General features: G+C 46.5%; 2 long non-coding RNA genes across 3 annotated transcripts in view; one reads left to right on the top strand and one right to left on the bottom strand.

Moving 5' to 3' along the window:
- Positions 1-1,646, bottom strand: part of LOC133256749 (uncharacterized) — a 34,607-nt gene extending 32,961 nt beyond the window's left edge. Inside the window, exon 1 of one of the 2 annotated variants that reach the window (XR_009739281.1) lies at positions 190-1,646. This is a non-coding gene — a long non-coding RNA (uncharacterized LOC133256749). The remainder of the gene's footprint in view (positions 1-189) is intronic. The other variant, XR_009739282.1, reaches the window with a different exon arrangement.
- Positions 1,647-2,570: 924 nt separating this feature from the next.
- LOC133256750 (uncharacterized) lies at positions 2,571-10,722 on the top strand. Its single transcript, XR_009739283.1, has 2 exons — positions 2,571-7,129; positions 8,999-10,722. It is a non-coding gene; the product is annotated as an uncharacterized LOC133256750 (long non-coding RNA).
- The last annotated feature ends 17,100 nt before the right edge of the window (positions 10,723-27,822 follow it).

Below are 27,822 nucleotides of genomic sequence, written 5' to 3'. Positions count from 1 at the left end.
CAGTCGTATCCTACTCTTAGCGACCCCATGGACTGCAGCCCACCAGGCTCCTCCGTCCATGGATTTTCCAGGCAAGAGTGATCGTGGGGCTATAACACATTTTCCAGACAGATCCTGATTACTGTGAGCTGAATGGTAGAAATAGTGAATGGATATAACCTTTAAAAGCAAAATAATAATAATAATTACCAAAGTGACTCTCCTCCAGTATGACTGCATTCCTGTGTACTTTGTAGAGCTGGGTAATGTTTGATGTAAAGAATTGAAGTGCGAAAGAAAACTACTACGTAATCCCACTGAAGTGTTGGAAGGGGAACGGGTGGGGAGTTTATGTGGTTTTTAAAAGGGAAGTTCTATCCCAAAGTGTGTCATTTCTGAAGTGAAGGAGGTTCCAATAGGCTATTAGAAAAGCTTGCACGATCACAATTTGATGTTTTCAGTACGCTTGTATTTCATGATAAGAAACACATGATTTTCCACCGAATCACACAGTGTTATTTGAATACCAAGGGACTAAATTTACACACGAGGGCTGGCTATTCTGGTATTTGATGAAACCAAAGGGAAACTTCTATTGAGTCTGGTGAAAGACAAGACTAAATGCCCATTAGGATTTTTTTTTCCATTCACATTGCAGGTTTTCACATGTTTAAAGAAGCTCTCTTGAAATTGTGAGGGGAGTGGCAGCAAAGAGATGTTTGTCATCAGTGTTAGAGGAAAGGAGTGCTTTGAAGGATGCTGAAGGTCAGCTTGTTAAGAAGAGGAACTGTCAAGGTCAAACAAAGACATGAGGGACCGCCTGAGTTAGCACCTTCTCATCCAGTTCATTACTGAGACAGGCCCAGTGAGGCAGGTCGAGGAGCCCAGCAGCCGTGTGCAGGGGTGGCCAGTGCCGCTGGGTGGGCAGCTGCTTTCACCTGAATGTACCTGCGGATCTGACTCAGGGCTCCTGCCACCTCGAGCCAGATGGGAAAGGAGGACCCACAAGGCCCGGGGGTCCCGGGAAGGGATCCTGACTTCAGAAGCTTCTTCAAAGCCTCCCAGAGCTTGAGAATGATCCCAGACAGTAACAAAGGAATTTAAAAAAAAAAAAGAACCAAGATTGCATCACAGGTTTAACCAAAGTCTTCAGAGGAGATTGGCTCATATCTTGTGTTTACAGTCAGAGCTGCCTTGATTGCTAAAGACGATGTTTGGCAATTGCAAATTGTCTGATATTGGACCAGCACGGTCGAAAGGGGAGCCTGCGAAACGTGGGGGTGGGGATGGGACGTTAGGACATGTGGTGATAAAGCCCATGGACTCTGGGCTGAACCCTGAGCCCTCCACTCGCTGGCTGGTGACGGAGGGGAGCCTTTCACCCTCTGTGTGCTTGAGTTCCTCCTCTGAAGCCTGGGGGAAAGTAACAGACAGGGTTCTCGTGGAGCCTTGGCATGTTAGCACTCATAAAGGCCATGTCACTTGGAAAGCCCCACAGTCAGGGTGGGAAGTGACCTTCCTGAGGGGTCCCACTCTAGAGCCCCGAGAGGCCCCCCACACCCCAGCACACTCTTCCGTCTTTGGCCACTGTGCCTGGTTTTCTTCCTCCATTTCTTGACTCCTTTTCAAGCCCAGGATCCCCCACTGCCTCCCTCTTCCACCTCCACTCGGCCCCATCATCCACACCCTCTGTGCCCATCCACAACAGCACACGTGACTCTCATAGTTACACGCCAGCCCAGAGTTCTCTGCTGAGCCCAGACCCAGGGGCCCTCTGCACACCCAGCGGGGCCCCTTGGATGCCTCAAGCGCCACAGACTCAGTAAGCAAAAAGCCCGTCTCAGGCCTTTTCTACCCACATCTCACCCTCTGCTGGGGGAACCTGGGTGGGTGATGAGCACCATCAACCACGCAGGCCTTGAAGGCTGATCCACAGACACCGTCAGCTCTGCCTCCCACACGTCACCCTAAAAAGTGGTTGTTGGTTTTTTTCTGGAGTATAGTTGGTTCACACTGTCATGTTAGTTTCAGATGTATAGCACTTCTCTCCGTCTCTACCAGGGTGCCCCCAGGCCCACAGTCTTGCTCAGCTTTTGCCTTCTAACATGGAACATGAAATGTGGTGGGCAGCACTGCTTTATATAAAATAGTCAACCAACAAGGATCTGCTGTTGGTTAGGGAACTATATTCAATATTTCATAATAAGTTATAAGGGGAAAGAATTTGAAAAAGAATAGATCTATACTTATACCTGGGGCTTCCCAGGTGGTACTAGTGGTAAAGAATCTGTCTGCCGATGCAGGAGACATAAGAGACACTGGTTCGATCCTTGGATTGGGAAGATGCCCTGGAGGAGGTCATGGCAACCCAGTCACTATTCTTGACTGGAGAATCCCATAGACAGAGGAGTCGGGGCGGTGGGGAGAAGGGGGCCGGCTACAGTCCACAGGGTCACAGAGTCGGACGTGACTGAAGCACCTTCGCACACATGCACACACATATGTATATTTATAACTGAATCCCTTTGCCATATATCTGAAACTAACATGACGTTGTGAATCAACTATACTCCAGAAAAAAAAAAAACAACCAAAAAAACCCCAAAAACAAACGTGTTTGGGGAAGTGGTTAACAGACATGCTGACAAATAAATTAGGGAGTTTCTCAGAATGTTAAGTACTGTTAAGAAAGCCTACCAGAGAAACTGGTTAGAGGGTGGCCTGAGAGGGAGGTGGGGGGAGGTCTCTTCTAGGAGGTGATATTTGGGGACCATGAAGAGAATTCCACACCTGCCTCAAACCCACAGATTGGAAAGATTGCAGGGTTGGCGGTGACCCCAGGCTGGAGGTCAGGAGAGAATGGGAGAGGAGGCAGGGAGGTCTGCAGAGGCCGGCTCCCAGGGCTTTCTTGGGGAGGAGCCCCAATCTTACGCAAACACGGTGGGCAGCCAGGAGGACTTTTAAGCACATCCTTTATCCTTCAGGGGAACTGATTTCTGACATCAATTCCTCCAGCCCCACGTGATTCTGCCTCTGACAAAGCGCTCCGAGCTTACAGCTCTTCAGGTTTGTCATGGAATAAATGAGCGATGACTGCTGAAACCAAGTTGGTTTTCCCCTCCAATCAAGGGTGACGGTGATCATCAGAACCAGACCCAAACCCAGGGGCATCTCCACTTCTCTCCCCACCGGCAGTTTGTCACCGACTCTTGCTTGTTCCACCACCCGAACGCCCCTCAAATCTGTTCACCTCACTGTCTTTTTTTTCAGTCTAACAAGTTTATTGTGTACACCATGAGAAATGCTGATCATGGAGGGACTGATTTGACTTTTGCTTCTACCACGATCAATGCGATCAGAGGATTCCTTCATTGGCTTTTCTTCAGTTCAGTTCAGTCGCTCAGTCGTGTCTGACTCTTTGCGACCCCATGGATTGCAGCACACCAGGCCTCCCTGTCCATCACCAACTCCCGGAGTTCACTCAGACTCACATCCATCGAGTCGGTGATGCCATCCAGCCATCTCATCCTCTGTCGTCCCCTTCTCCTCCTGCCCTCAATCCCTCCCAGCATCAGAAACTTTTCCAATGAGTCAACTCTTTGCATGAAGTGGCCAAAGTACTGGACTTTCAGCTTTAGCATCATTCCTTCCAAAGAACACCTAAGACTGATCTCCCTTAATTATATATAGTCTATGATCTGATCTGAGCCAGAAGAGAAGTGACCATAGCTTTTCCTTCAAAACGGTAATGATCATGAATTATTCCAAATTACCCATATCACAGGCTTGCAGATTTGTCTGAACCGGGACTGACAGAACACAGTGGGCAGAGGTTTAAGCAAGAAAAGGTACACAGGGATTTTTGGACCGTCTTCTGGTGAAAAGGGACTTCAAACTCAAAACAAACAAATGCAGTTAAACTTAAACTCTTAACTTAAACTCCACTGCTCCCCTGTGCTGTGTGAAGTTAAATTCTTTCTAATTCACACGTTTCTAAAAATCGACTTGAAACCGGTCCCATTACACCACGTGTGGCATAAACCTCGTGCCAACAGGAAGGACGTGGAGCGCTGGGCCGACATCTGCCCGTGTTTTTCCTTCACAGGTGGGTGTCAACCTCACTTTCTTAGACAGGAAGTGAAGTGAAAGTAGCTCAGTCGTGTCTGACTCTTTGCAACTGGAGTGGGTAGCCTTTTCCTTTTCCAGGGGATCTTCCCAATCCAGGAATAGAACTGGAGTCTCCTGCATTGCAGGTGGATCCTTTGAGCCACAAGAGAAGCCCAGGAAGCAACAAGCTAATCCTCCCCACGTGGGCATCAGTCACTGCCATCTGACCCCTAAATCCAGGGTTTGGTAATATGGAGACTGAAAGTCAGTTATGCCTGCCTGTGTCAGAGACTCATGTCTGTCCTTCTGGAAGGTGTGGTCTGGTGAGCACATCCAGGAATCCTGGACCTAAGACCCATGGCTCTTCCTACACCAGCCAATCATCTCCTGTCTCTGGGAGGAATCCTGGACCTATGACCCACAGCTCTTCCTACACCAGCCAATCATCTCCTGTCTCTGGGAGGAATCCTGGACCTAAGACCCATGGCTCTTCCTACACCAGCCAATCATCTCCTGTCTCTGGGTTTGCCTGTTTATTTGTGGCCCTAGTGGTAAAGAAGCTGCCTGCCAGTGCAGGAGATGTAAGAGACGTGGGTTCAACCCCTGGATCAGGAAGATCCCCTGAAGAAGGGCATGGCGATCCACTCCAGTATTCTTGCCTGGAGAACCCCACGGACAGAGGAGCCTGGTGGGCTATAGTCCATGGGGTTGCAAAGAGTCAGATATAACTGAAGCAACTTAGCATGCATTTGTAAAATGGGTGTAAAGAGATGCACCATATCTCCTTCATGTTGGGATGAAATTAGTAGCTTTGAGGACCAGGAAGCATTATCACATCCATGAGTGAATATGAAGGATTGTTATGACTGGGGCTGGAATTCCATCCTCAGGCTCACACAGGATAGGGAAACCAGCTGAGTGACTTTCCCGCCTGATGCCAGAGCACTCATTTTTTCTGTTTGCCATATCCTCTCATGGGCCAGGATGACTACCCAGCTGCAAACCTCAGCAGGGCATCCCCAAACCCAGCTACAGCTGCAGGAGAGATGCTTCAGGCAGCAGGACCTCAAAGCATCACTGTGCTACCTGCCATTTATTTCCAAAGATAACACCATCTTTTGCATGAAATCCAAACTTGTTGTCACCAATTGCAGCAGAAAATGAAGGGCTGTCTTGGACTCACCACCTCAGGGCCCAAACAGAGAAGCTCTGGGGAGGGGCCACCAAAATCTTGAGAAAGTGTTAGTTGCTCAGTGGTATTCGATTCTTTGGGCCTCCATGGATTGCAGCCTGCCAGGCTCCTCTGTTCATGGGATTCTTCAGGCAAGAACACTGGAGTAGGTAGCCATTCCCTTCTCTAGGGGATCTTCCCAACCCGGGGATCAAACCCAGGTCTTCTTTACTGTCTGAACCACCTGGGAAGCCCTAAATCCAGAGACCTCAGGACTTAGCCTGTTAACCTTACCAGGTGGTCAAGTGCCTGAGTAAGCGGGTTTGTTCAGACAGGCGAGAATACTCAAAGATGCAAATGATGGTAGAGGCTTTTCTCTTGGTACCCAGAGTCAGCTAGGCAGAGAGTGAAGCCAAGTGGAATGGACAGGCTGACAACCCCATACACAGCCTTCTCCCTCCCCCCATCCTATTTCTTGGCTATCATCTGCTGTCTTAGGGGTACCCAGATTCCCACCCTTCCACTCTGGCCTGGCACCAATGTGTTCTTTTCACATACTTGCTTTTGCATATTTGAAAGGAACAAGTGGTCAATCTTCTGACTTTCCTCTAATTCCCACTTTGTGCATGCCAAGTCGCTTCAGTTATGTCAGACTCTTTGCAACCCTACGGACCGCAGCCCACCAGGCTCCTCTGTTCATGGGGTTCCCCAGGCAAGAATACTGGAGTGGGTTGCCATACCCTCCTCCAGGGGATCTTCCAGACCCAGGGATTGAATCTGCGTTTCTTATGTCTTCTGCATTGGCAGGTGGGTTCTTTACCCCTAGTGCCACCTGGAAGTCCCAATTCTCACTTTATAGCCTATTTAAGCAAATACATTTGTGTCCCATCTAAGTCACAACCCATGGGCGCTGTGGGGGACATAGCATTTGATCAGCCTCTATTCAGTGCTCCCTGTACTTCCATTCTGGTGTCTCTTCGACCATAAAGTCCTAGAAGGGTGCACTTATCACCACTTCTCTGCCAATGAGAAGCAGAATTTCATGGGAAGTTCGGGCAGCATCCTCTAGGTGGTCCAGGGTGGTGATGTGAACCTGCTCAGTCAGGGAAGACTTTAGCTCACAACTTTCAGCATGAAGAATCTTGGCTTTTGGCCCTCATTTTAGACCCTTCACCCACTGAGATGAGATGGTTCAGTTAGGCTTTCTTGGCAGCATTTCCTCTCCCAGCTTATACGATTCCCCACTTCCCTGGGTACACCCTGGTCCTTGTTCAAGAACTGTTAGGCTGTATCCTGTTTCAATAAGATAAGTTACCTTATTATCTCCCATCCAAATTCCCCATGGCCAGCTGCTCAAGACTCTGGGATTATGCAAACAATGCTGACTTCTGTTCTCAGTTGCTGATCTTTTTTTTTTTTTTTTAAAGAAACTTTTTTTTTCCATGAAAACAAGAGGCAGTTTTCACAGGTGGAGTGCTGCGGCCTTTCTCTTCTAAGATCTGCATCTGCCAGAGTCTGACAATGCTGTCTGGGGAGCTCGGGGGCCGGTGCCATTCCAAATGGCTTCACGAAGCTTTCTCTTGAGGAGGGGGACCGGCACTGGCCAGCACACTGCAACCAGTGTGAAAACCCATGCAGCTGGCTCTTTATAACAGCCCCGAACTGGAAGCAACCCAAATGTCCATCAGCTGTAGAATGGAGAAATAAATGGTGGTGCATTCACACAATGGAATACCCGCCGGCACAAAGAGAGCCAGCCGCCTCTCAGCTCTCAATACATGGATGAGCCTCACAGACATGCCGTGTGTGGAAGAAGGCAGGCACACAAGAGGACACGCCGCAGGATTCCATTTACAAGAAGCACAAATGCAGGTGAAATTCTTCAGTGGTGTTAGAAGTAGGATGCTGGTTCTCCTGGGGAGGGAGAATGAGGACTTCTAGTTCTGTTTCTTTCATCTGATGCTGATTAAGCAGGTGCGTTGGGTTTGTGAGGATTCACTCAGCTGGACACCAAGAGTATGAGCCTTTTTCTCATTGGCTTTGTCCAGGCGTGTTCTGATGCCTCTGTTTCTCAGCTCTACTTATTTATTAAACCTTTATTTTACATTGCAGCTTAGCTGATTGACAATGTTGTGATGGTTTCAGGTGGACAGCGAAGGTACTCAGCCATACATATACATGTATCTGTTCTCGCCCCAACTCCCCTCCCATCCAGGCTGCCACCTAACACTGAGCAGAGTTCCCTGTGCTTACAGTAGGTCCTTATTGGTTATCCATTGTGAACATAGCATGTGTACATGTCAACCCATGCTCCCTAAGTATCCCTTCCCCCTATTCTTCCCAGCTGGTAACCATAAGTTCCTTCTCTAAGCTCAGCTCTATTTAACCTATAAGATACACAACTATTTCTTCGAAGGCAGAGGAATCCCTGGAGAAAGAACCTATGAATTACCGTTCTTTTTTTTAATCTTTAAAATGTTAGACTCACTTAGAGATCACACCTTGATCACACGTTAGGTATCTGGTGAATGTTACCTGACAGATGTATTCTTCAGGTAACAGTTTTATTCTTCTTACCAGTCTGAATTGACTTTAGGAAATCATGAAAAAATCAATTCTGTTTGCTTGATTGCTGGCACCACAATAATTCTTTTTTTGTTTTTGGCCTAGTGGCATGTGGGATCTTAGCTTCCCAGCCATTGCCCCTGCAGTAGAAGTGCAGAGGCTTAACCAGTGACGTTCCCCATAATAATTCTTTATAAAATGTGTTACTTTTTTTTTTTTCCGAAACAAAAAAGAACCTTTTTGTGTCCTCTGAGGAATAGCTTATTGGGAGCAACTCTGAGGAAACAAGAAATCAGAAGGAGCCATTAAAACCCACATACTCCCCTCATAAGCTCTAACTGCATCACGTAGCTCTCTGCAACACAATTTCATTCTTTCTGGGCAGCATGTACTGTTTAGGTGACTGAATGGAAGTCAGATTCTCAAATCTGATTTTAAAATAAAGTTCTCCTGAAATAGAACTCTTATTCAAGACATATAGGATGAGTCACTGCCATTGTTACTAGCAAGAAACTTGAATTGCATTTTAAAATCTAGTATCAGTGTAATTGGGGCTCCCCTGGTGGCTCAGTGGTAAAGAACCCACTTGCCAATGCAGAAGACAGGGTTCAGGCCAAGACGATCCCCTGGAGAAGGACATGGCAACCCACTCCAATATTCTTGTCTGGAGAATCCCATGGACAGAGGAGCCTGACGGGGGCTACAGTGCATGGGGTTACAAAGAGCTGGACACAACTGAGTGACTAAACAGCTATCAATGTAATTACATTTAACTGATACATTCTAATAATGTGCCTGCATAATTTCTCCCAACACACTACTGGGATGTTTTCTCTTCAGAGCCCACCGTTTCAGGCTTTCCCTGAAGGAGGAAAATTTCAAACGCGGTTTTTAGAACCCAAACCCCCTTTGCTTTGTGTTGCATTCAAGTCTCTGAGCTAGTTGCTATTTAGTCCTTAAATCACGTTTGACTATTCTGTGACCACACGGGCTGTAGCCTGCCAGGCTCCTTTGTCCATGAGCTGGTGGGCCTGAGTTAAGACCTGCACACCTCTTTCTTTGGTGTATTTTTTTTTTTTTAAGATTTCTTTCCTTTTTTTTTTTTTTTAAATGTGGACCAGTCTTTAATGAATGTGTTATAATATTTTTCTCTCTTTTGTTTGTTTTGGCTTCAAGGCATGTGGGATCCCATCTCCCCAACCAGGGATCGAACTGGCACCCCCTGCATTGGAAGATTAAGTCTTAACCACTGGACGGACAGGGAAGTCCCTTTGTAGTGAGATGTTAACCCCTCAGAACGTGTCCCTGACAAAAACGTCACATTCACCATAAAAAGCCCGTGGCCTTGGCCTCTGCCAGGCTCTCCTGTCAATCATGGGCTGCCTTTCAGAAGTAAGGACTTGATGAGGCGGCCACTGAATTGTTCATCAGAACTTCCTGATGAAGAAAGAAGGAAGATCATGAGCTCAGATGCCCCGGGGCCTCAGCCAGTCTTCCAGAGCCAGGACCAACCTGGAAACCTGATTATCAGCATCAGGCCCAGAGGGGAGGAGATGTGGGAAGGAAGGGTGGGGAAAGTCAATACCTGGGCCTTCTGGAGGGCCTCACTTGCTGATAGGATCATCTACACCCTTTTTCTAGATTGCACAAGCACCAGAGGATTAATGCTTTCCAACTGCGGTGCTGGAGAAGACTTGAGAGTCCCTTGGACTGCAAGAAAATCAAACCAGTCAATCCTAAAGGACATCAGTCCTGAATATTCATTGGAAGGAAGCTCCAACACTTTGGCCACCTGATGCAAAGAACTGACTCATTGGAAAACACCCTGATGCTGGGAAAGATTGAGGGCAGGAGGAGAAGGGGACGATAGAGGCTGAGATGGTTGGATGGCATCACCGATGCAGTGGACATGAGTTTGAGCAAGCTCCAAAGGATAGTGGAAGACAGGGGAGCCTGGCATGCTGCAGTCCACGGGGTCACAAAAAGTCGGACACGACTTAGCAATTGAACAACAATACAATGTTTGATTTTCTCTTTCTGACTTACTTCACTCTGTATGACAGTCTCTAGGTGCACCCAAGTCTCAGCAAATGGCACAATTTCACTCCTTTATTTGAAATCAAGTTTTTTTTTTTTTTTTAAGGGAGAAAAACAGTGAAAGCATTGAAAAACTAAGTCACTTGTTCTGAAAACCCAGAAGGATGATGGGGCTGCTTGAGGGGCCTGGTTTACCAGACACACCAACCGCAGAGGCAGGAGGGACGGGAGCTGGACAGCTTCCCTGACGACGCAGGCTCTGGAGCCGCGCTCATCTTTAATGCACGGCTGTGCTGTGTGCTCCTGACATCTCAAGCGGGGATGCGGGAGTCTGGGATGCTCTCCCAGCCACTCTTGGCTCCCTGTGAGCAATACCCTTCACATCTCATTAGACCTGCCTACGTCCATCTGGACCCTGTCAATCTTGATCCCGAGCAGGTGGGAGGGAGTAGGTGAGTGGAGGGAGGTGTATGAGGCTCTGGAAAGAAGAAGGGCTGCCTGAGCCCCAAGACCAAAGTGGGTAAGAGTTTGGGCTTAAATGAAATGAAATTGGATCTGAGCTCCTCTACTAACTGTGTCATTTTTGGCAAGTATTCAACCTCTCTGTATCCCAGTTTCCTTATTCATAAAATAGGGGCCACTAAAACTTACTGCACAATTGGCTTTTAGGGGACTTGCCTAGGGGTCCAGTGGTTAAGACTCACTTTCACTACAGGGGCGCAGGTTCAAACCCTGGTGGGGGGAACTATGATCCCGCATGACGTCCAGCTTAAAAAAAAAAAGAGGAAACTCATTAAGATGTATGTGTTACATGTGTGCAATTTTGTGTATCAACTATATCTGAATAAAGCTTATAAAAGATTGGCTGTGAGGATGAAACGAGCACGAGACATGCAAGCCAGTACCTGGTACCCAGTGAGGCATCAGCAAATGATAACTTAAAAAATATCCCCAGGGCTTCCCTGGTGGCTCAGTGGTAAAGAATCCGCATGCCAGTGCAGGAGACAAGGGCTTGATCCCTGATCCAGGAAGAGCCCATATGCCATGCGGCAACTAAGCCCCTGTGTCACAACTACTGAGCCTGTGCCTAGAGCCTGGGAGCTCCAACTATTGAGCCCAAGAGCCGCCACTACTGAAGCCAGAGCGCTCTAGAGCCGGTGCTCTGCAGGAGAGGCCACGATAACGAGAAGCCAGAGCTCTGCAACTAGAGAGCAGCCCGGTCACTGCAATTAGAGAAAAACCCTCACAGCAAGGAAGATCCAGCACAGCCAAAAATAAATAAAGAAAATCATAAAAAAATATCCGCAAACCCCAATGCCATCTGCTGTGGGCCCTCAGCTGCGCCTTCCTCGCAGCTTCAGTGTTTTCTTCTGTGGAAATGGCAAGTTTGGGCATCACTGGAGCTTGAGGTTGGTCTGTAGCAGAAGGAAGAGACCCCCCCTCCACCACTGCCTCAGAGAGAGGAGTTCCACACTCTAATTCTGGCCGACAGACTTCCTGCTGAACTGAAACCTTCAAGATATGCTCAGAGGAGCCGCATGGTTTTCTTAATTTTTATTTTGTAAAAGGCAAAAAAGTATTACAGCATGGCATGAAAGTGATAACAAAGTTTCTATAAAAATCTAAGACACAAGTACTCCCTATATTACTTTGCTCCGACTGCCATAACAGAGTACCACAGACCACAGGGTTTAAACAACAGAAATGCCTTTTCTCCTTTTCTGGAGGTCAGAAGTGCGGCATCTTTAGTTGCACCTACCCACTTTAACCTGAAAGTCCCTGAATGCAGTCACATTCTGAGGTCCCAGGGCTAGGACTTCAACATACGCATTGGGGAGGACAAGATTCAGCCCATTACACTCACCATTGGTTAGTTTCCGGATGCTCCCACCATCCACTGCGCCATGTTTGGGAAATCCCCGATGCTTGATAGATTGCCCCGATTTCTTTTAGAAAGGAGATGAACAGGCAGGCTTTATCAACCATGCAGAACATCATGGCTTAATCAGAACAGATCAAAGCAAAGGAAGTTAATGAAACCCTGGCTGCAGAAGTCGCTCTAGGTGTGTTTGCTGAGAGATGGAGAGCAGACAATGATCTCAACAGTCAGGCTCACCTTGGCAGAGACCCCAGCAGAAGCCTGGACCCCATGCTTTCCCAGTTTGGCATTCCTGCACCTCAGGGTAGGTGGGGGGAAGAGTGGGGACAAGGGTTTCTGGCAAGAGTAAGTTTCACCCAGAGCACTTTTCCGTCATAAAGGTCCCTTTCCTGGTAGGTGAGTTCAGTTCTAAGCACATTTGTATTAGGAAAGCACTAAAGTGGAAGAGCGATGAAGGACTTCCCTGGTGGTCCAGCGGTTAAAACTCTGCTTCCAATGCTGGGGACGTATGTTCAATCCCTGGTCAGGGAACTAAGTGCCCACACGTTGTGTGGCATGGCCAAAAGGAAAAAAGAATGAGGAAAGAAAAGGTGTGGGTTGTGGCAACAACTAGCAGATTTGACAAATGGCCAGATTTTTAAAATATAAAGAAAATCAACCCTGAATATTCATTGGAAGGACTGATGCTGAAGCTTAAGTTCCAGTAATTTGGTCCCCTGATATGAAGAGCCGACTCATTGGAAAAGACCTTGTTGCTGGGAAAGATTGAGGGCAGGAAGAGAAGGGGACGACAGAGGATGAGATGGTCGGATGGCATCACCGACTTAAAGGACATGAGTTTGAGCACAGTCTAGGAGATAGTGATGGACAGGGAAGCCGGTGGCGCTGCAATCCACGGGATCGCAAAGAGTCATACACAACTTAGCGACTGAACAACAACATTGAAAAGATATACAATGCCAGTGTACATTGCATCTTATATGGGAGCTTTATATTTTGAATTACCTGACTACCACTATTTTGTCAGTTAGAAATGGTCTGGTTTTTACGTTAAAAAAACACAGCCCAGTGGAGCAGAAGGAAAAGATAGGGCGCAGCTGGTCGGGTCTAAGCTGGCCCTTGTCTGTCTCTCTCCTTTCCCTCATTTAACTCCCTGCACATCTTGGTTTTGTCCCTTTAATGTCTGAGCTCATGAGGACTCTGCACATCCTTGGACCCTCCGCTTGGAATCCTTCTTCCTCACGTCTCAGGGTGGCTTATTCATTTTCATCCATCACGTCTCGGATCAGAAGCATGCATCCCAGGAGAGGTTTCCCTCGCCCCAACTCCAGTATATACTATCCCAGTGGTTCTCAAGTGTGGTTTCAGACCAACGCCATCAGCCTCAGCTAAGAGCTTGTTAGACAAGCAAATCACCAAGCCTCACTGCCAACCTTGACCAGGAACTCTGAAAGGCTGGCCTAGCAGTTTTCAATTTAGCAAGCCTCCCAAGGACCTTCTCAGCTGGTTTCCCAGGTGAGTCATGGTAAAGAACCTGCACGCCAACGTAGGAGACTCGGGTTTGATCCCTGAGTGGGGAAGGTCCCGTGAAGAAGGAAATGGCAATCCACTGCAGTATTCTTGCCTGGGGAATCCTATGGATGGAGGAGCCTGGTGGGCTACAGTCCATGGGGTCACAATGAATTGGATACGACTTAGTGACTAAAGACAAAGCCCCTCAGGGGAGCTCATGTACGTTCGATGGGACAGCTCTGGCCCCCATTCCTTGATGTATTTCCTCTGTGGCTCCTATCACTCCAAAATTTCCTAATTCATTTGCTCATTTCTCGTCCAATTCTCCTTACTGGAGTCAAAGAATCCTAATAAGGGTGGAAACCTCTTTTGCCTTGATCACCGCTATAAACCCTGACCAGCTGAGACCCCAGTGAGGTCTCAGTGAGTAACTGGTGCATCAATGAATGAATGATTTGATGGAGAGATTACACGAGCAGAGACTTCAGAGTTGGACAGCGTGGGCTGAATTCCAACCCTGCCACTGCCGACTGTGTAGCCAAGGCAGTCATACTTCCTAAGACTATTTCCTCCTCTGTAAAATGGGGTCAAGCTAGGATCTATCTTAAGACTGTTGGAAGATAAAGTGAGGAAAAAAATTTAAAATCCATGGATAAAACTCCACATTAGGTGTTTCTGCTGCTGCTGCTAAGTCACCTCAGTCGTGTCTGACTCTGTGCGACCCCATAGATGGCAGCCCACCAGGCCCCGCTGTCCCTGGGATTCTCCAGGTGAGAACACTGGAGAGGGTTGCCATTTCCTCCTCCAATGCATGAAAGTGAAAAGTGAAATTGAAGTCGCTCAGTCGTGTCCGACTCCTAGCAACCCCATGGACTGCAGCCCACCAGGCTCCTCCGTCCCTGGGGTTTTCCAGGCGAGAGTACTGGAGTGGGGTGCCTTTGCCTTAGGTGCTTCATAGGTGGTTAACTGATGTATATTATTATTATTTTTTAATGATAATACTTTATTTTTATTTTTAAATTTTTGGCCACATTGAATGGCATGCAGGATCTTAGTTTCCTGACCAGGGATTGAACCCACTCCCCTGCAGTGGAATCACTGAGTCTTAACCACTGGACTGCCAGGGAAGTCCTTTGATATATATGATTATGATTATAGTTGTCATTAGATTAGCTCAGGAGGACTCTGCACATCCTGGACCCTCCACTTAGGATTAGGACTAGACTAGCTAGTCCCCTCCTTCTTTATGGTAAACAGAACAAAGGAGGCCCCCGGGGATGAAGGATCACAGGGGAAATTTGAAGGAGAGGGAGAGGGTATAAGATGGGCAAAGAGAGTTATTAATATTGGCAAGCAATAAGACAGGGTGGACTGTGTCCTCAGGACTCCCAGGACAACAGGCGGGAGAAGCAAAAGTTCTGGTAAATGCAGACTGGTGAACACGGAGAGAACCAGCTTTTCGCAAGGAAGCTTGTAGCCAGGGATCAGAGCCTGGATCTCAAGGCTGAGAGGGAGGCCCTGAGTTCTGACCAGTATGCCGCCCCAGGAGCTTGCTTTGTCCTCCCCATGAGCTCCTCTTCTGAATAAGCACAAAGTTGAGGAGTGTCTCCTGGGCTCATTTGCTGTTTGGAGCCCAGACACACTTGTCTCCCCACTAATCCGCTCCATGTTCTCTCTCAACAAGAGAGGTTTCACTCAGGGTTGCCTGTATCCGAAGGTGCCTTTAAACCTGTTATTCTCCATGGCAACTGAAAGAACAGAGTCCGGCGCCTCACCCAGATCCCCAGGCTTCTCTCTTTCCAAATGTGTTTCAATTACTGAAGAAATGTGGCATAAATAACAACGTCATGGTCTTCTTTCTAAATCTCAAAGCCTGACGCAGTAGGTTTTTTAGCAAGTGCAGTGGCCATGTGTTCTGATTTCATAAAACCCCGCAGAACACAAAAATATGGACATCCAAAGAGTGAATCTAGTCACTGACAGTTTCCACAATTAAAGATTTCTCTCTTTTTCCTTCCTAAACAAATTTGAAGCAGTGTCCCTTTAAATAGCTAGGTGTCCCTGGCCTGTGCTTTTTAAATGGATCTCACAAAATCTCAGCTTACTCAGAATTATTGGGAATGTGCTGCCTATAAAGCAAGGACGGGGCCCAGGGAGGTGCAATGGAAACAGCATTGAATTCCCAGGGTCAGTGGTGGTGGTGGGTCTGCGTGTTTCCATGGCAACAGAAGAAGGGGCTCCCTTCTGCTCTGAGTTTGTCTCCAATCCTAGTGCTCTCTGGGGTTTGGGGTTTTGGGGTAAGGAGGCCAGTCTGGACCAGGGTCCCTGAATCCCATGAGGTTTGTTGTAGGGAGAGGTCTGCTAACATACATAACAGAATAAACGCTCCGGTCGATCATCTTTGACATTTTTCTGGGTGGTGGCTTCACTCTGTGGATTAATGGCCTGGTTAACATAAGGGCAGAGCCTGTTCCTGAACGGAGGCACCAGAGTGTCCCAGAGAAGATCCACAGAGAGAGATGTGACTGTTAGAAGGCCAGCTTGTACCTGGAGCCTGTTCTTTCTGCGCCTGCCAGCCGAGGCTGCGACGGCCACCTTTTCCTGCTTTCTGCTTTTCAGCCTCCAAGCCTCTGCTCACATCCCACTTCAGTGCTGGGGGCTCAGTACTGCAGAAGCCGCAGCAGGGCTCCTTCTGCCGTAAGGCATGCTCGATTGAGTACCCTGTGACCTTTCTGGGACCCATGGCAATATTTCAAACCTGGAAAAAATGTATTGGCTCCTAAATATGAAAAAGAAAGTTGAAATTGAAATAAATTTAATTAGGAGTCTGCGAAATGTAACGTGATCTCAATGAGTCAACTGCTACTCAACTTAAACGCTGTGTGGTTACCTAAAAATAGAACCTCTTGAATCATGAGAAAATATTTATAAGGTATAAGAAAACTCCAAATTGGAATTATAGAAATTATACAGCAAAAATTTATATGTTCTGTGGAACAGGACTATGTTGTAATATGTTTGCTCTCACGGGGGACAGAGTTGGACACAGGTCCTAGGCTGGGCCCTGACTCCACGGCTCAGTAACTTGGCAGTCTTAATCAACCGATAAAACTTTTGCTTGTTGCTGTTTGGTTGCTAAGTCATGTCCGACTCTTTGCAACCCCATGGACTGCAGCACGCCAGGCTTCTCTGTCCTTCACTATCTCCTCTGTTTGCTTAAATTCATGTCCATTGAGTTGGTGATGCCATCTAACCATCTCATCCTCTGCTGTCCCCTTCTCCTTTTGCCCTCAATCTTTCCCAGCATTAGGATCTTTCCCAGCATCAGGGCCTTTTCCAATGAGTTGGCTCTGATTGAATCAGGTGGCCAAAGTATTGGAGCTGCAGCTTCTGCATCAGTCCTTCCAATGAATATTCAGGATGGATTAACTTTATGATTGACTGAATCTTCTCCAACACCACAGTTCAAAAGCATCAGTTCTTTGGTGCTCAGCTTTCTTTATAGTCCAACTCTCATATCCATACATGACTACTGGAAAAATTATAGCTTTGACTAGATGGACCTTTGTTGGCAAAGTAATGTCTCTGCTTTTTAATATGCTGTCCAGGTTCGTCATAGTTTTTCTTCCAAGGAGGAAGTGTCTTTTAATTTCATGGCTGCAAAAAAAATAATAATTTCATGGCTGCAGTCACCATCCGCAGTGATTTTGGAGCCCAAGAGAAGAAAGTCTGTCACTGTTTCCATTGTTTCTCCATCTATTTGCCATGAAGTGATGGGACCAGATGCCATGATCTTTGTTTTTTGAATATTGAGTTATAAGCCAGTTTTTTCACTTTCATCAAGAGGCTCTTTAGTTCTTTACTTTCTGCCATAAGGGTGGTGTCATCTGCATATCTGAGGTTACTGATATTTGTGCCGGCAATCTTGATTGCAGCTTGTGCTTCACCCAGCCTGGCATTTCTCATGATGTACTCTGCATATAAGTTAAATAAGCAGGGTGACAATATACAGCCTTGACATACTCCTTTCCCGATTTGGAACTAGTCTGTTGTTCCATGTCCTGTTCTAGCTGTTGCTTCTTGACCTGCGTACAGGTTTCTCAGGAGGCAGGTAAGGTGGTCTGGTATTCCCATCTTTTTAAAAATTTAAGAATTGTATACCACATTATCCAATTAAAAAGTATGAAAAAAACATCTAAATCTGGCTAAACTGGAATCTGTCTTCCCTACCCCCCAGGTCTCTTGTACTTATATGTATTCCAGTTTTTTTGGATTCACTTAAGGAGCAGAACCTTTTGAGAATTCCCAGGGTAGGTATTTTTATTTTTTTAAGGCTCTGCCCTATAGCATGTGGGGTCTTAATTCCCCAAACAGGGATGGAGCCCATGCCCCCTACACTGGAAGCACGAAGTCCTTTTTTCTTTTTTAAACGTTTTATTTTTTGTACTGGGGTATAGCCAATTAATAAACAATGCTGTGATAGTTTCAGGTGAATATCGAAGGGACTCAGCCATACATATATATGTATCCATTCTCCCCCAGATGAATCCAGGCTGCCACATAATGCCAGCCAAAGTCCCATGGGGAGCATGAAGTCATAACCAGGGAAGTCCCCACTGGGATAGGTAGGCATTCGTAGTGAAGTTGGATATGCTTGCTTCCCAAGCCTCAATTGCGTGGCCTGCAGCCTCCAATCTGGCAGATTTGAAGACTGAGATTTGAAGGCTAGATTTAAAGGAGGGATTTGAAGGCTAGAGACACATGTGCACTGCAGCCTCCAGGCCTGTCCACCCACCTTTCCCACCTTGGCCACCCTCCATCATCCTCAGCCATGCATGTTTTTGCTCATCCCTGAACGTTCAGAAACCTCCCCCAGCTACTTAGACTACAAAAGCCTCCCTTTTTTCTAACTTTAATGACTGTCAATATTGACAACATTTCTTTAGGATTTACCTTCTTCTTTGGAACCAGTTCAGCGTTGCCAATGATCTCAGATGTGACCAATCCTGGAGAAGACAGACAGACAAATGAGTCAACGTTTCTGCCTCCAGGGACTTCCAGGGACTTGTTAGGGTTAGCAAAAGCCAGGAAACATCAAGGGCGAGCCTGGCCTTGAGGAGGAGACCATGGAAGGCTCTGCAGGAAGGTGGCCTTCAAGCTGCGTTTGGGGAGATGAATAGATTTGTCTCCATAGAGAAGAAGCCAGCAGGAAGCAATCCAAAGCCACAGAAAGATGAAAGGGTTTGAAGAGAAAGATGGCTATGGTTGTTGACAGCATGTCACTGGAGCCAGACTCCCAGGATTGGAATCCTGGCTCCAGCACCTACAAGCTGTGTGACTATGAACAAGTTACTTAACCTCTCTGGGTCTGTTGCATCACTCAGCCCATGAAGGGGATAACAGTACCTCCCTCTCAATGTGAGATGTGTCATGGGTTCAATTGTTCAGTCGTGTCTGACTCTTTGTGACCCCATGGGACAATAACCCGCCAGGCTCCTCTGTCCATGGGATTCCCCAGGTAAGAATACTAGAGTGGGTTGCCATTTCCTACTCTAGGGGATCTTTCCGATCCAGGGATCAAACCTGCATCTCTTCCATCTTCTTCATTGGCAGGCGGGTTCTTTACCACTAGCTGGGAAGCCCATGTTTTATCTTGGCTAAAATGAAAGAGAAGAATTATCTTACAGCTTTTTTGGACTGTACAGCACCTGAAACCATGCTTGATGCTCAGTAAACACTTATTGAATGAATGAATGAATACTAGGCTAAAAGATGCCTGTTCTGAGCACATGGTATTATCAGCACACCACATTTCATACCATGTGATATCACTCACAGGCAGAACCTAAGATATGGTGCAGATGAACCTGTCCACGGAACAGGAACAGACTCACCAACACAGAGAGCAGACCTGCGGCTGCCAGGGGGGAGGGCGGGAGGGAGGCGGATGGACGGGGGTTTGGGGTCGGTGGATGCAAACTATTATTTAGACTGGATGACCAACAAGGTCTTACTGTGTAGCGCAGGGACCTATACTCAATCCCTGGGATAAACTATAATGGAGAATAATATTTTTTTAAAAAGAATGTATATATGTGTAAAACTGAGTCACTTTGCTGTACAGCAGAGATTGGTATAATATTGTAAGTCAACAATACTTCAAAAATTTAAGAAGAAAACGATACTGTGCTATATTGGAGCGCACTGGTGCTTTCCCTGGTATATAACACCCCTTACTTCTTTCAGACTCTCCCATCCATGAACCACACCCTCTGTTTCCCTCACTGTGGTCCTTGGTCCTTCAGTCTTCTATGCTCCCAGGGCATTTGACTAATTAAGTTCATGTCACCTTCTAACCCCTTGAGGCCCAAGACTTGGCTCAAGATGCCTCTGCAAGAATTAACAAACACCGTCGAGGGGAAAGGACACCAAATGCCGGGCTTACCTGTCCGGATCTGCTGAATGTAGCTGAGTAATTCTTACAGATCTTTACTCGCTCCCGACAGTTACTTCTTCTATTTTGTTTGTTTTTCTAGTTTGTATGCATTGCAGGATTTGTTTGTTTTTAAATTTTATTGGAGTATAGTTGATTTACAGTGTCGTGCTAATTTCTGCTGTATAGCAAACTGACTCAGTTACACATACATCCATCCATTCTTTTCCAGTGGGTTTTTTTTAAATTAAACACTTTTTTGATGTGGACCATTTTTAAAGTCTTTATTGAATTTGTTACAATATCACTTCTGTTTTATGTTTTGGTTTTTTGACCTCACGGCATGTGAGCCCCGACCAGGAATCAAACCCACACTCCCCCTCGACCCTTGCCACATTGGAAGGTGAGGAACTAACCACTGGACGGCCAGGGAAGTTCCTCCAGTGGATTTTTAAATTCTACCCTTTTTGCCGCTGCCTCTCAGGTTTCACACAGGAGTCACTGTGTCCTTCATCACAACTTCTGAGCTTCCAAGACAATGTCTGTTCTTCTGTCTCAACACTAGCTTTTTGCCCCTTGAGGAGGCATATCTTTCTCAATGCCATTCTCTCTGCCTCAGAGTTGGTTTTTAAATAATTGTTTGGTTATTTATTTGTTTTTGTATCTTCTGATTTTATTGCCTCCTTTCTCCCTTTTGCAAAATAAGATGATTGGAGGGACTTCCTCGTGGACCAGTGGCTAAGACTTTGAGCTCCCAGTGCAGGGGGCCCCAGGTTCCATCCCTTGTCAGAGAACTAGATCCTACATGTTGCAACTAAGACGTCTCATGCTGCAACTATAAAGACCCTCTGTGCTGCAACTAAGACCCAGCGCAGCCAAATAAATAAATAAATACTTTAAAATAAATAGAACGGCTTGACAATTATTAGTACGGCTTCAGCTCTCTCTAGCCTTTCTCCTCTAACCCCATCTCACCTGAGCTTCATCATCTGACGACAGTCCATCTTCAACCTCTCCTGTCCATCTACTGCTAGCCATTTCCCGGTGAAAAGTGAAAGTAAAAGTCTTAGTCACTTAGTCATGCCCAACTCTTTGTGACCCTGAGGGCTGTAGCCCGATAGATTCCTCTGTCCATAGGATTCTCCAGGCAAGAATACTGGAGTGGGTTGTCATCTCCAGGGACTCCCTGCTAAATAAAACCTCACCCCAAATCTCCTCCCATCTCAGACTGTGGGCTCCTCTTTTTCTTTCTTGACATGGATATTTTCTCTTGAAGATATCTGGTTTCCATTCCACCTTCACCCCATTCTATGGAAACTCCGTTGTAGACCTTGACATCTAGGTTGGCAATGACTTTTGTCATTTTCTTTTGTGTTGATTTCTTTGGAGCACATGAAACTGTGGCCTACTTTTCCTTAAATTTCTTTTTCCCTTGACCTAAAGTGCAATTCTATTTCCCTTTTCATTTTACCTTCCTCACCGTTATATGTCTGCTGCTGCAGCCGGCTGCCTCTCTCACATTCCTTATGAGACAACTACAATTTAAGAGTTTCTGCAAGGCCTTTGGAGCAGATGAATGGTTCTGTTGTTGGAAAGTCAAGCGTCTCACAGGTGGGCCCCAGGCACATCCTAGAGCAGGAGAATGAAAAAAGGAGAAAAAATCATTCTGCCTAACAGCTTAAAAGGCAATTTCAGTGATAGACTGGGGAAATTTTATGGGTTATACTGCCTTTAGGAAAATGTTTCTCTTCCTTAATGTGTATTTAGACTACAAGGTCTCTGGGAGTTATTGTTTGTCCTTGAAAAGGGGGTGTGAGATTGTGTTTTCATATTATCTGCAGAACAATTCAAAGGGCTCCTTACCTCCTCCTCATGATGTCTGAACAGAGACTGAACTTGGAGGAGGAAAGCCCTTTGTGGACTGTTCTCTTGAAGCCACCTGCATTGTCATTCGAAATTGATTAGCTCACCTTCTGGGGAATGTCCCACCAGCTCCCTGTGCCCCGGACTGCGTGTCAGTGTGGAAAGGGGTTAGAGAGTCCACTGGATCCAGAATAGAGAAGCGGAGATTTGCACAGGAGAAACGGGGGGCTTTTCTTTTTCTTGATCACACCACGTGCCATGCAGGATCCCAGTTCCCCAAGCAAGGATTGAATCCATGCTCCCTGCATTGGAAGCTTGGAGTCCCAACAGCTGGTGTGTGTGTATCTTCAGCTGCTTAGTGTTGTCTGACTCTTTAGCGACCCCATGGACTGTAGCCCTCCAGGCTCCTCTGTCCATGGGATTTTCCAGGCAAGAATACTGGAGTGGGTTCCCATTTCCTCCACCAGGGGATCTTCCCGACCCAGGGGTTGAACCTGCATCTCTTGCATCCCCTGCATTGGCAGGCAGGTTCCTTACCACTCATGCCACCTGGGACAACCCCTGGTCCTCCAGGGAAATCCCAAGATGGGCTTCTCTTTAAAGAGGGACAGAAGGGGTTGAAGTCATGAAGGCAAGACTAGGAAGTGAGTGGGCCCTGGGAAAGGGGTGACTTTTCTCCAGGATTCAGAGTTATAGTCGTCTATTTAGCTCACAGACTTGAGTTTTCTTCTTTCCTACACTGCCACTTCCTGTAGTTATTCCCACAGCTTTTTTTTTTGTTTGTTTTTTAAAGGTTTTTTGGATGGGGATCATTTTAAAAGACTTTATTGAATTGTTAAAAAATTGCCTGTTTCATTTTTTATCTTTTGGCCCCACGGCATGTAGGATCTTAGCTTCTCAACCAGGGATCGAACCTTCACCCCCTACATTGGGAGGCGAAGTCTTAACCATTGGACCACCAGGGGAGTCCCTATTCCCAAACCTTTAATAAACCTTTCGGCATGCCCCTGAGCCTTGCTTGAGTGGTTTATGGATAAATAAGGGGTGGCCCAGGGAGGAGACACATTGACATCTCAGCACGGAGCCCACCCCACCCAGGTTCTTCTTTTAGGGAGAATAGGAGCCGGAGGTCCAAGTGAAGAGGGGCAGTGTGAGCAGCCCAAGGTGTGCCGAGAGGGGCTCAGGGGAGCACACAGCGATGGAGGGTCAGCCGCACCGCACACAAGCTCTTCCCCAAATATATCAGAGGAAGCTGCACCTTCACGGCTGTGGGGGGCCAGGCTTCACAAAGATCTTCTTTGGACTCTCTTTTCTGTTCTTGCTCCCCACCCCTACTCTCCAGCACACCTGTCCTCTGCTCCCCACCCCTACTCTCCAGCACACCTGTCCTCTCTTCCCCACATTACCTACCTCCATGGGCTGACGTACACCTATGGATTCAACCTCTTCCTCCTTTGCACTCCTAAGTTTTGATCACAAGCCTGGAACTTCTCTCCTGGATTTTAGTCCCATATTTCCTGCCAAGGGACTACTGCTCACCCCTCAAACTCCATGTGATCAAGGTTCAACTTCACCTCTTCACTTTCCCTCAATAGATGGCCCTGCCTTAAGATGGTCTGACTTACAAGTTTTTGACTTAATGATGGTGCATTCAGTAGAAACCGTGCTTTGAATTTTGACTTCTTCCCAGGCCAGTGATAGGCAGAACAGAGCTTTCTCATGATGCTGGGCAGTGGGCTGCAGTTTCAAGTCAGACATGCAATCATGAGGGTACATAACTGACTCACTTACAGCCATGAAGCTACCAAACAACCATCCCATTTTTCATTTTTGGTATAGTAGTTAACCAGTTATCAGTGCATGAGCTATTCAACACTTTATTATAAAATAGGCTTTGTGTTAGAAGATTTTGCCTATCTCTAGGCTAATGTGTCTTCCAAGAATGTTTAAGGTAGGCTGGGCTAAGCTATGACGTCCGGTAGGTTGGTGAATTAAATGAATTTCGACTTAACGATACTTTTAAGTTAAGGTGAGTTTACTGGGATGCAGTGAAATCATATTGAAGCACATTCATACATCCTTTCTGTCCATACCAGCATCTCCCTGTCTTCACTGTTTCTATCTTTGTTGGTTGCACAGCCATTTCCCATCACCCAGGCTTAGACTGGGGTCACCGTTGAGTTCAGCTCTCTTGCCACCTCCATCCCTTTTGAGGGGCCGAGGCCTGCCTGTCCTCCTGTATGGCTCTTCCTTCTGGCCCTACTTTTCCATCCCCATCACCACAATCTTAATCAGCCCCCCTTCATCACACTCTGATTCTTGGGTTACTTCCTGGTCCCCAGCCTCTTGTTTTTGCCTCTTCCAGGAATCTGCACAGCACCCCTGGATTAATATCTTCCTAATCATTTCTTTATGTCACTTCTCTTTTAAAAGCCACTAGTGGGGCTTCCCTGGTGGTCCAGGATCCATCTGCCAACGCAGGGGACGTGGCTTCAATCCCTGGTCCAGGAAGATCCCTCACGCCACACAGCTACTAAGCCCATGTGCCACAACTGCTGAAGCCTGCGCTTCCTGGAGCTCACAGTCCGCAGCAAGGGAAGCCACAGCAATGAGAAGCCCCACCATGCCAGGAAGAGAGGCCCCGCTCGTGCAGCTCGAGAAACCCTGCGTGCAGCAACCAAGACCCAGCACAGCCAAAAATAAGTGAGTGAATAAAAATTTAAAAACAACAAGGTTCGTAGATTCAAATATCTGTAAAAGATAAAAGTAAAAAAAATTAAGAGCCATTAAGAGTACTCTTCCAACCAAGAGCTAAACTCTTTAGCTGGACTTTAAAACACTCCACAGTCAGGCCCTGCCTGCCTTTCCAGTTCAGTGACTCACTGCTCCCCTAAATGGGCCTCACCTTCAACAAAACTGATTGTGCTTTGTGTTTTCTCTTCTTTCTCCATAGTTTTCTCATTGTCTGGTATGTTCTTTGTCTTCTTTCACCTCAAGACACATCTTTCCAAATCTCTACTTCAAATACTACCCAAGAATTGGGTCAAAATTCCTACTCTCAGCTTTAAACTTCCTTCACTGTTGCCTGTGGTCATAGGAATTTATGTACATGTCTTATTTCTCCAACTAAATTGAAAACTTTGTGATAGTATAGATGCATTCCATATATCTTATACCCTTCTGTTAGACCTATAGAATGATAGGCACAGGCTAGCCAACACACGTGGGAAGGAATAGCTGAATGACAGAGTATTCAAGAAAAGAACTTCCCTGGTGGTCCGGTGGTTGGGAATCCTCACTCCCAATGCAGGGGTTCCGAGTTCTATCTCTGGTCTGGGAACAAGATCCCACATGCTGTAACCAAGAGTTTACATGCTGCACCTAAGATCTGCTGCTGCTGCTGTTAAGTCGCCTCAGTCGTGTCTGACTTTGTGCAACCCCATAGACGGCAGCCCACTAGGATCCCCCGTCCCTAGGATTCTCCAGGCAAGCACACTGGAGTGGGTTGCCATTTCCTTCTCCAATGCATGAAGGTGAAAAGTGAAAGTGAAGTCGTTCAGTCGTGTCAGACTCTTAGCGATCCCATGGACTGCAGCCCACCAGGAGACTTCCCCATGGACACCAGGCTCCTCCGTCCATGGATTTTCTAGGCAAGAGTACTGGAGTGGGTTGCCATTTCCTTCTCCAGGGAACCTCCCAACCCAGGGATCGAACCCAGGTCTCCCACACTGTGGACAGATGCTTTACCGTCTGAGCCACCAGGGAAGTCACCGGGAGACCTAGGGCAACCAAGTAGATAAACATAAAGTTTTTAAAAATGAATGTTCAAGAACAAAGTACATCATACAACTTGAGAGGAGGTATTCCCATTTTCAATGAGATTTCTGAACAAAAGGTCATTTTTAAAACCTATCCAAGTCATCTGTATAAATTTACCTTTGGCTTCCTGTTGCCTTTTCATGCTTAGTCGCTGTCTTGTCTGACCCTTTGCAACTCCAAGAACTGTAGCCTACCAGGCTCCTCTGACCTTGGGGATTCTCTAGGCAAGAATACTGCCTAGAGGGGGTTGCCATGCCCTCCTCCAGGGGATCTTCCCCACCCAGGGATCAAGAGATTCCTTGATCTTTTATGTGTCCTGCACTAGAGCCATCTGGGGGGCCCTGGAATGTGCTGGCACGCATGTGAGCTTAGTCACGTCCAGCTCTTTGTGACCCCTCGGACTGTAGCTCACCAGGCTTCCCTGTCCATGGGATTCTCCAGGCAAGAGCACTGGAGTGGGTTGCCGTTCCCTTCTCCAGGGCCTGTTGCCTTTGGTTTTGATGGAATTAGACTTGAGCATGAGGGTCCAAGGAAAATAGCCAAATGGCTTTTCCATGAACAAAGTGTCTTTTTCTTGCCCTGGCTACGTAGGACAATGAGACAGGAACACAATATGAGTCTAACTTTCCAGTCAAAGTTTGGTCTTTTGCAAATATCATTAAACTTTTATTTCTAGACCCTCTGAAAGTCGGGTTTAATCTGCTAAGAACTACTAGAAACCATGATTCTAATGTGATTAGATTTCTTCTTCCAGGGTAAGGTAAACAGTGTTTTCTAAAAATAAAACTGGAAGAAAATGACATCATCAAAGCAGGGGCAAGTTCTTAGCCTTTTAATTCTACAGAATTGACATTATTATGGTCTGCTCAAGTGGTTCTGTTGTGTGTAACCAATATACCCATAGGGGAGAAAAAAAAATGGCAAGTTTTGATCTATTACAATTATTGATTTTTTTTGCTTTGGTTGTTGGCAAGTAATTTTTAGTAGTCCCAGAAAGCAATGTTTTTCTTTGTAATGCTAACCTTGAGGGTGTTTTTATGTCATTGAGTACTGGGCTAGTTGGTTTGCAATTTTGCCAAATTGCTTGGAATCTGAAAAGAAAAAAAAATGTATGAAACAGATTTTTTAATTAATGACTTGATATTAAGTGGATCTGGCTGCATTATCTCTGCTTTTTCATTTTAGTCAAAGAGGGTAAGCACTGAAACATTTTGAGTCAAAGGTTAGTTGGAGCAAATTCTGAATAGGACAAGTGTCTATAGTCTGTCTGTCACAAACGTGTTGTCTGTCTGTCTGTGGCATATGTACACTCCGGTTGCATCCTTTATTTTTTGGAGACCAAATCTTGTGTTATTTCAGAGATAAAAGGTGTTTATCAGATGTGATCTGAACTGTCTGCGATTAAAAAAAAGTGTGTCAGCAGATGCACGTTACTGCACACGAAGTAGACAAAAAGCAAGGACATTCTGTACGGCACAGGGAGCTAAAGGGAACTAGACTCAACACATCGGAATAATTGATAATGGGGCTTCCCAGGTGGCCCAGTGGTAAAGAGTCTGCTTGCCAATGCAGAAGCTGCAGGAGACCCAGTTTCAATCCCTCAGTCGGGAAGATCCCTGGAGAAGGAAATGGCAATCCACTCCAGTATTCTTGCCTGGAAAATTCCACGGACAGAGGAGCCTAGCAGGCTACAGCCCATGGGGGCAAAGGGTTTGACACGACTTAGCGACTAAACAACAATAATAATGGAAAAGACCCTGAAAAAGAATGTATACATAAATATTTGTGCATATAGATATACATATATGTGACTGAATCACTTTGCTGTACACCTGAAACATTGTACTTCAACTGTATTTCAATAAAAAATAAAAGAAGAAAGCATGGATCCTGTAAACTTCCTCATGGGGATTTGCCCAGCATGTGAATGGCTGAGGCCGCTTACACTCCACGATCTGTAGCATCTTCTGTCATGGAGAGCATGGACACGGTAAGAAAAGAAGAGGGATGTGACTCTTTCAGGTAAAATCATCAATTCAATGAAGCAAAAATATGAACACGTGTGATGGCCATGCCTTACAGATTGCCGACTATGGGGGTATGATTGATCAAGGACCCCAGCTGCTCCACTCAAATCCGTCATCTGTGTTTGCATCGGGACCGTGCGTCCCACGGGCTGCTCTCCATCAGTGCCTGAGCTGCACACAGTATGAAGGCAGGTCTGTGCCTGGGAGCCACAGGACTCCTCTGGCTTCTTGGGAGCAGCCTCACAGCACGGCAACCCAGGAGACCCTCACCCAACTTTTCCTCCCACCCTACTTCACTCAGAGTCAAACTAGTATCAGTCTCCAGTCTTCCTCGGCTTCTTTTCTATGTTCTCTCACACAGGCCCCCAATATGTTCTTGCACATTTAATTCCATCTGTTTCTCCAATGACCTGGATTAATGCAGCATCTA

The sequence above is a fragment of the Bos javanicus genome, chromosome 11 (assembly GCF_032452875.1).
Source record: "Bos javanicus breed banteng chromosome 11, ARS-OSU_banteng_1.0, whole genome shotgun sequence".
Lineage (NCBI taxonomy): Eukaryota > Metazoa > Chordata > Mammalia > Artiodactyla > Bovidae > Bos > Bos javanicus.
This window is presented reverse-complemented; position numbering and strand designations above follow the sequence as displayed.